At 49.1% G+C, this 9,506-nt stretch overlaps 1 long non-coding RNA gene across 1 annotated transcript; it reads right to left on the bottom strand.

The window, feature by feature from the left end:
• Window positions 1–5,790: 5,790 nt before the first annotated feature.
• Window positions 5,791–8,973, bottom strand: LOC135396515 (uncharacterized). Its single transcript, XR_010423417.1, has 3 exons — window positions 7,210–8,973; window positions 5,961–7,132; window positions 5,791–5,883 (listed from the first exon to the last, which is right to left on the bottom strand). It is a non-coding gene; the product is annotated as an uncharacterized LOC135396515 (long non-coding RNA).
• Between the last annotated feature and the right edge of the window lie 533 nt (window positions 8,974–9,506).

The following is a 9,506-nucleotide window of genomic DNA, read 5'->3' as shown; positions in this document are numbered from 1 at the left end:
CATCGATCCAACTACAGGCAGGGTGCACTTTGAAGGGCTGGTGTGCCCGTTTTTAGCAATTTCTTCTACGTCGCGCCGGGAACACAGCAAAGCGTCCTGAGGTGACTGATTACTTTGTGATATCGTTCCATCGATCCAACTACAGGCAGGGTGCACTTTGAAGGGCTGGTGTGCCCGTTTTTAGCAATTTCTTCTACGTCGCGCCGGGAACACAGCAAAGCGTCCTGAGGTGACTGATTACTTTGTGATATCGTTCCATCGATCCAACTACAGGCAGGGTGCACTTTGAAGGGCTGGGGTGCCCGTTTTTAGCAATTTCTTCTACGTCGCGCCGGGAACACAGCAAAGCGTCCTGAGGTGACTGATTACTTTGTGATATCGTTCCATCGATCCAACTACAGGCAGGGTGCACTTTGAAGGGCTGGTGTGCCCGTTTTTAGCAATTTCTTCTACGTCGCGCCGGGAACACAGCAAAGCGTCCTGAGCTGACTGATTACTTCGTGATATGGTTCCACCGACTCAACTACAGGCAGGGTGCACTTTGAAGGGCCGGTGTGCCCGTTTTTAGCAATTTCTTCTACGTCACGCCGGAACACAGCAAAGCGTCCTGAGGTGACTGATTACTTTGTGATATCGTTCCACCGACCCAACTACAGGCAGGGTGCACTTTGAAGGGCTGCTGTGCCCGTTTTTAGCAATTTCGTCTACGTCGCGCTGGGAACACAGTAAAGCGTCGTGAGCTGACTGATTAGTTCGTGATATCGTTCCACCGACCCAACTACAGGCTGGGTGCACTTTGAATGGCTGGTGTGCCCGTTTTTAGCAATATCGTCTACGTCGCACTGGGAACACAGCAAAGCGTCGTGAGCTGACTGATTAGTTCGTGATATGGTTCCACTGACCCAACTACAGGCGGGGTGCACTTTGAAGGGCTGGTGTGCCTGTTTTTTGCAATTTCGTCTACGTCACGGTGGGAACACAGCAAAGCGTCTGAGCTGACTGATTACTTCGTGATATAGTACCACCGACTCAACTACAGGCAGGGTGCACTTTGAAGGGCCGGTGAGCCCGTTTTTAGCGATTTCGTCTACGTCGCGCCGGGAACACAGCTAAGCGTCCTGAGGTGACTGATTACTTTGTGATATCGTTCCACCGACCCAACTACAGGCAGGGTGCACTTTGAAGGGCTGGTGTTTCCGTTTTTAGTAATTTCGTGTACGTCGCGCTGGGAACACAGCAAACCGTCCTGAGGTGACTGATTACTTTGTGATATCGTTCCACCGACCCAACTACAGGCAGGGTGCACTTTGAAGGGCTGGTGTTTCCGTTTTTAGTAATTTCGTCTACGTCGCGCTGGGAACACAGCAAACCGTCCTGAGGTGACTGATTACTTTGTGATATCGTTCCACCGACCCAACTACAGGCAGGGTGCACTTTGAAGGGCTGGTGTGCCCGTTTTTAGCAATTTCGTCTACATGGCGCTGGGAACACAGCAAAGCGTCCTGAGCTGACTGATTACTTCGTGATGTCGTTCCCCCGACCCAACTACAGGCAGGGTGTACGTTAACTCATTTTTTGCCAGATATATAACACTCTTTTGGAGAGTAATATTACTCTCAGAAAGGGAGTCTCCTCACTCCCTCAAGGGAGTAGCGTAACAGCTTTCTCCCTATACTGGAGAGCAATATTACTCTCCGGCAGGGAAAAGCTGTTATGCTACTCCCTTGATGGAGTGAGGAGACACCCTTTTGAGAGTAATTGTGTGTGCCCGTTTTCAGCAATTTCGTGTACGTCGCGCTGGGAACACAGCGAAGCGCCCTGAGCTGACTGATTACTTGGTGATATCGTTCCAGCGACCCAACTACAGGCACGGTGCGCTTTCAAGGGCTGCTGTGCCCGTTTTTAGCAGTTTCGTCTACGTCGCGCTGGGAACACAGCAAAGCGTCCTGAGCTGACCGATTGCTTCGTGATATGGTTCCTGCGACCCAACTACCGGCAGGGTGCACTTTAAAGGGCTGGTGTCCACGTTTTTTTAGGAATATCGTCTACGTCGCGCTGGGAACACAGCGAAGCGTCCTGAGCTGACTGATTACTTCGTGATATGGTTCCTGCGACCCAACTACCGGCAGGGTGCACTTTAAAGGGCTGGTGTCCTCGTATTTTAGCAATTTGAAACCAGGCAAGCCCCCAAATGCCCTATCCTCCTTTCGCCCTGTGAGCCTGACAAGCTGTATGGGGAAACTGATGGAGAGAATGGTTTTGCATCGCCTCGATTGGTGGCTCGAAAAACAACGTGCGTTCCCTCACGAAATGGGTGGATTTCGTCGCCACCGAAGCTCCATGGATCCAGTTCTCGACCTACTCTCTACAGTCCAACATGCTCGTGCCCATCGACGGATCGTCCCATCGGTTTTCCTCGACATCAAGCTCGCATATATGATACTGTCTCGCACATTTGTGTGCTGCACGCCTTGCGCTCGTTTGGGGTATCCGGCCGGCTCTTCATCTGGCTCCAAGACTTCCTTACGGACCGGACTGTCGCTGTCCGTACGTCCAAAGCCAAAGCCCTCAGCATCCTGTTCCTCAAGGAGTCCCCCAAGGAAGTATTCTCAGCCCGCCACTCTTTAATCTGCTGATGGCCGGCCTACAATCAGTAATTCCTCGCAAAGTGTCGTTTTCCGTGTATATGCCGATGACGTCGCCCTTTGGACAGTAGCAAAATCACGCCCAGCCATACAGCGCCGCCTGCAGCTCGCTGAAAAATAATGTCCATACGTACATTACGCACCTTGGGATGGTCCTTTCACTCGAAAAGTGTGTCGAGCTCGCTTTCACGCGCAAAGCTATGGCCAATTTCCCTCTTTGGGTTGGTGCAAAGAAGCTTGAGCCGGTACGCTTCCACCGCTTCCTTTGCGTGTTAGTCGACTCGGACTTGCGCTGGGCTCGGCACATTAAACACCTTGAAACTAAAGTGCAGCGATGGCTCCCCGCAATTCAACATCTTTCTGGCTCAGGATGGGGATGTGATCAGCGTTCCCTGCTCGCAGTTCACGCGGCGTTGGTGAGGGCAACTGTGCTTTACAGCCTTCCTATTCTGCACAGGATATCAACAACATCATTAAATACCCTGCGGTCCCTGTTTGGGCGAAGCCTTCGTCGCTGCCTCAGAGTTCCAAAAATGGCTGAAACACTGCAAGTACTGGATGAAGCTGGTGAACTCCCGATTGAGGTTCTACGTGAACGTGAAACGGCTCGACACTTCCTACGTTTGCGTGCTCACATTCCCCGTCACCCGCTCCTCAGGAAAATTCGATACCGCGCTGAAAGCGACTTCTATCGAGTAGCGAAGAGGACACGCCAGACTCTCACTGGCTTCATAACTAAGGACACTATACCGCCGGAAGGCCCCTGGTCTCTGCCGGTACCGCCGACTTTTATAAGCCTTCCAAACCTTCTGGAAAGAAGAGATCAGGTCCCCCCTCAAGTCGTCCGAGCTCATTTTCATGCTCTGGTAGACGAGAAGTTTTCTACGTTTACGGCAGCATATACCGATGGCGCATCCCGAAACAACAAGTCCCCCTCAGCATTCGTCATACCATCCGAAGGCGTAGTGCACGGAAGACGCCTTTCACATCCAACGTCCTCCACAGCTGCGGAACTCTATGCCATCCTTTTCTTAATACAACACATCGCTGATTTTACACCGCGGGAATGGGCAGTCTTCACAGACTCCAAATCTGCACTTCAAGCAATTGAAAATTCGGGCATACGAGGCTCATCCGCACCCCTAGTCACAGATGTGTTAATGGCTTACCACACTATCTACGCAGCAGGCCACAGGCTAGTTCTCCAGTGGGTTCCAGCCTATTGTGGTGTCGTGGGGAACGAGCGGGCCGAGAGCGCAGCAGAAGTAGCACTCTCGTATCGAAAACGGACCAGTATTGTTCTGCTGAGAGGAGACCGCCGTTCCATTCTGCGACGCCTCGTGACACCCCTGGCATCCCACCAATGGACAACCCCCCCCCCCTCTATGTTGAGCAGAGTTGATCCAACGCTCGCTTTCCGGATGTCACGAACCTCCTCTCTTCAAGATACTGCATTAATCCACCGAATGCGCTTCGATGTGGCCTTTACAGCTCAGCGTTACCTCGTTAGCTCGGCGTTACTGCTTGACACAAGTTGACTCTCCCACCTGCTGCCACTGTGGTGCTCTTGAGGATATGGAGCACATTCTTCTTCATTGCCCCCACTACCAACCTTTCCGAACCGCACTCTCCGAGTCTCTTCGTCAGCTGGACTCTCGCCCCTTGTCCCTATCGAAATTGCTTGGCCCCAATCCCCCTGGCCCCTGGCCCAATCTAGCCCAGCAACGATCTGCGCCCAAAGCTCTTTTGACATTTCTGGACACCATCGGACTTCGATCGCTATTGTGAAGGGGCTCGTTATTTTATTCCCCACATCCCCACCAGCAATTGGGTGGAGTGGCGATGAACCTCCCCACTCTCCAAAAGCCAAAATAAAGTTGTTGTTTTTGTTTTAGCAATTTCGTCTACGTCGCGCTGGGAACACAGCGAAGCGTCTTGAGCTAACTGATTACCTGGTGATATGGTTCCAGCGACCCAACTACTGGCAGGGTGCACTTTAAAGGGCTGGCGTGCACGTTTTTAGCAATGTCGTCTACGACTCACTGGGAACCCAGAAAAGCGTCCTGAGCTGACTGATAACTTCATGATACGGTTCCAGCGACCCAACTACAGGCAGGGTGCACTCGAAAGGGCTGTTGTCCACGTTTTTTAGCAATTTCGTCTACGTCGCACTGGGAAGACAGCGAAGCGTCCTGAGCTGACTGATTACTTGGTTATACGGTTCCAGCGACCCAACTACAGGCAGGGTCCACTTTAAAGGGCTGTTGTCCACGTTTTTAGCAATTTTGTTTACGTCGCGCTGGGAACACAGCAAAGCCTTCTCAGGTGACTGATTATTGGTGATATGGTTCCAGCGGCCCAGCTACAGGCAGGGTGCACTTTAAAGGGCTGGTGTGCTGGTTGGGTCGCCATATCACCAAATAATCAGTCAGCTCAGGACGCTTTGCTGTGTTCTCAGCGCGACATAGACGAAATTGCTAAAAACGTGGACAGCAGCCCATTAAAGTGCACCCGGCCGGTAGTTGGGTCGCTGGAACCATATCACCAGTGACTTCATAATTTGCGCACGTCTCGTATGCGTCATTTGACCTCATTTCTGAATGCACTCATACTGACCTCACACCCCTCAGGCCTCACCAGTGACTTCACTCCCCTCAGACCTCATGAATGCACTCACAGGAGGTCTCATGAGGAACAAAACCTCATGAGTGCACTCACAAGAGACTCCATGAGGGTAAGACCTCATGAGTGCACTCACAGGAGACCTGGGGGGGGGGGGGTAAGACCTCATGAGTGCACTCACCTATGGCCTCATCGCGGACTTGCCCTCACTCACCCTCACCTCAAAGGCGTGAGGTGAGGGTCACTCATGAGGGCCATCATGAGTGAGTTCGCCCAGCTATGAGTATTAGCAACCCTTGATCTGGGTCTAAAGTTAACCATGCAGCATTGGTGTGGGCAATAGTACTCCGAAATGGCTAAATAATTTATTGCGTAAGTACTCCATTACTGTAATTGAGATGTACTTTTGTAAAGTACTTCTGACAGCCCTGCCAATTGAAAGTGGCTTACACGACAAACGCATCGTAAGGTTTAATTGAAATATAATATAAGAGCAGAAGCAACATTTTGTCACAACTAAAACTATATTTTTCTTTTTTATTGTCCAGGCATTTAGGAGACAGAGTGGGACTTTCTGCCCTCTGATGTTTTGACGTACTTGACAAAGTTGTAAGACCTGCAACAAAATAAACAAGAGAAGTATAAACAGTTTTGTCTTTCCCTTTTGAATTTAACAAGCACGTTATATTTTACCATTTGTGCACTTTTGTATTCTCTGTTGATGGAAAGAGTACAGGAGGAATAATGCTGCAGAATGATCCAACAATGACCCGTCATCGTGATGAAGATGAGAACTTTTCTTCACGTGTGCTACGTGAGAAAAAAGAAATGTACAATGAAGGTTGTACAAAAACAGCAAATCCTCGTCGACTAAAATTTTAGATATGTGGATGTTACCACATCGTGTAGTTTCCATCCAGAAGTAGGACTACCCTACACTTTACACTCGTGGCAGGGTGCAGAGGAAAACTTTTTGAAGTTATGATCTGCAGCACAAAAAAGATTTGGCATGTTGATAGGGTAAGGCAAGGTTGTCCGGTTGTTGTTGGTAGGTTGTTGGTATGTTGTTGGCATGTTGATGGTGCTATACCATTATAGCACATCAATATAGATGAGGGGCAAACACAGTAGACAGCGTGATGGTAGCAACTTCTCAATTGAAGATTTATTCGACAGAACAAAAAACTAAAAGAATGAGTAGAAAAAGGCAGCGTTCATGCAACGTATGGAGAAGCACATTAATCTCTGAGAAGCTAGAATCGGGAGAGCTTCTATAGCGCGATTTTTGATTTCGCAACGACATTCAACCAACAGAAAAGGCTTGATTTAAATTCTGAGTCACGCGTTGTGTTTTTCTTTTTACCTGAGCACGAGCTCTCGTGCGTGCCCACAGTGTTATTGCCGTGCAGAAGACGTTAAAAGTTCTCTTCCTTATCTCTCCTCCTCGTCCCTCCCCGAATTTTTCCTCCTCCCATATCCTCGTGCAAATCTGTCAAGTCGGCTTTCTTGCATGGTTCTCTGCTATCCCGCGAAGCCGGCTTTCTGTTTCATGTCCCTGAATTCTGGTCATGTGTCCGAGATAGGGGAACTCTGCAAATTTAGGACCGATATGATGTGGTAACCTTGCTTGGCTCGCTGTAGCTGCGACACGCTTTGAACAATTCCAGTAGTGGGGCTTCAAAGACAACGAACTTTCACTCTTTCATTGGGGATTCAAGTGTAGAGGATGCACCTCTCGAAAATTAATTAGGATTCCTTAGTAATAACTATACCTCAACAGGAAGTATTCCTCTACCCTTCAAAGAAGCTAGTAGTTCTCATCGGTTTCTTCTCCTATATTGTTGACGTCATACTATGTTCTGCACCTGTCCAAAGACTCCAAAAATGTCACAAAGTCTGACACGTAACAAATCTAGTGCTTCCATCTATGGACTTTGCATACCTGCTTTCAGCTATTTCTGTCATGTCAACTTGAGTGCCTAGATCACACACACACGAAGCAGTCTGACGCCACTTCAACACCGGAAGGCCCCTAAAATTAAATTTGTTGAGGTTTCTTTATTTATTTATTTGGAACACTAGTGGTCCCCTCTTGGAGGCCCAAGTAGGAGTGGAACAAAACAAGAGCATCAGCCAAGAGCAACACTACAAATGATCCTGAATACTGGACATAAAATCAGCAACAGATTCAGACGACGTAACACTGCTCCAATCAGTTATTGTCGTCGGGAAAAAAGAAAATTTAAACGAATCAATTCTACTACGAAACGGTGTGATATAAAGCTTGCGTGCAGTAGTGTATCAGCTCAACTGGCCCACAACTCACACAGTGGCCTGGACGCCATTAATGAGCAATTAGAGCTAATTGGGACCCCCCACAGTAATTAGGACCCACCAGGGAGTCATTACACTAATTGGGGCGCATCTAGGACGTGTCCAGACCACTGTGTGAGTTGTGGGCTAGTTGAGCTGATAAAAAATAAAAAAATAGGTAGAAAATAAAATGAAAAGATAGAGATAGAGTGGAGAGAAGGAGTTTAGTTGACGCCATCTTGTAGAAAGCGGCCCGGAACGGCCGCTGACTGTCGCTGGGCGACGGAGCACGGAGGCAGGTTGCAAAGCATCGCAGCACCAGTTCCGGACATCCTGTGACGTCAGCTGTGACGTCATCATGGCATGTCTGGGCAAGTTAGGACAGCTCTGGACATGCAAGGAGAAAAACACTCGTAATACAGAGGCTGGGAAAGCAAGAGTATGCAAACCATCAATAGCTCACAAGAAAATAGAACTAGTTACACAACAAATGATCCCACCACAACAGGAGCGCAGAACGATGCGACTGCTCCATCCGAGAGGCAGGCAGAGAACTGACTCCAAAGTTGGCGAAAGCATTAGTTACACAACAAATCACCTCACCACAGTAGGAGCGCAGACCGATGCGACTGCTCTCGTCGACAGCCAGGGATCAAGTGACGACGGAGCGAACGACCACACGTCTTCTCCCAACGAGAGCCAGAGGTGGACTGACGTAAGCGCCACTCTACGGGTGCTACGCATGCGCGCGCTCGTAGCGCCCTCTGCGCGCTCCTACCGCCACCTGCGAGAGGCTAAGTGAGAAGAGCATTCCTGCGCCCCCTGCTGGCAGTTCTCATTGGTCCAGACATCATCCTATTGTCTCAGGGCTACACTGTTTTTTTCCACTAATGCTCCTCTAGACAAGGTCAATCTGCAGTGAAGCCACGGTATGACGTCATCATGCACCTGCGTGGCTCAAGGACGCGTGCGCTCTAGACAGGGGACCTATTATTTATTGAATCACTATCCCAAGATTATTTCCTTTATTCTTCTATAACGATTGCATAGGAAACTATTGCAGAAGAGCACCATGCATGAAAGCTGATCGTAGGAATTCCAAAGTCTTACTAAATGAGACTTGCAAAAGAACAAAATATCCTAACACGTAACTCCATCAACGACAAATAAGAGGACTAGGCACTCAACAAATCAACACAGAGTACGGGTAACCAGGAGCGCAGAACTCAGGACAGCACTATCGTCAAGACAACAATGTTCCTTGTCAAAAGAGAAAAAAATACTAAGCGTCAACAAAGGAAAGCATGCATATCGGGGCATGTCAGGACACGTCAGGACAAATCGTACGACTGCTGGGCAACAGAGGAAAACAAACACTTGAACAGAGTGAAAAGGGCACTCACCATCATTTTTCCCGTTCACAGCATTCCCTCATTGTAAATCCGCTCGTCACAAAATCCACCTGCATCGTCGAACACCATTCACCAGTGACGAACCACACATCCGCACCCCATCAGAGGCAGACAGACAGAACCCCACCGAAGCTACGCTCTTCCACTGACGGCCAACGCCAGGAGCAGAATTTGCGTGTCGAGCCCGTCAGTGTCCAAGAGAGAAGTGAATCCTTGCGCCCCCTACAGGCCGTTCTCATTGGTCGTGACGTCATCCTATTGTCTCAGGGCTACCCTGTTTTTTTCCACTAATGCTCCTTTGGTCAATCTACAATGAAGCCACAGTATGACGTCATCATGCACCTGCGTGGCTCAAGGACGCGTACGCTCTAGACAGGGCACCTGTTATTTATTGAATCACTATCCCTAGATTATTACCTTTATTCTACTATAATGATTGCGTAGGGAACTATTGCAGAAAAACACCATAGACAAGAGGAGATTGTAGCATTTCATTCCCAAAGTCTTACTGTAC

Source organism: Ornithodoros turicata, chromosome 6 (assembly GCF_037126465.1).
Source record: "Ornithodoros turicata isolate Travis chromosome 6, ASM3712646v1, whole genome shotgun sequence".
NCBI classification, from domain to species: domain Eukaryota; kingdom Metazoa; phylum Arthropoda; class Arachnida; order Ixodida; family Argasidae; genus Ornithodoros; species Ornithodoros turicata.
Note: the sequence above shows the minus strand (reverse complement) of the source record. Positions and strands in the feature narration are given on the sequence as shown.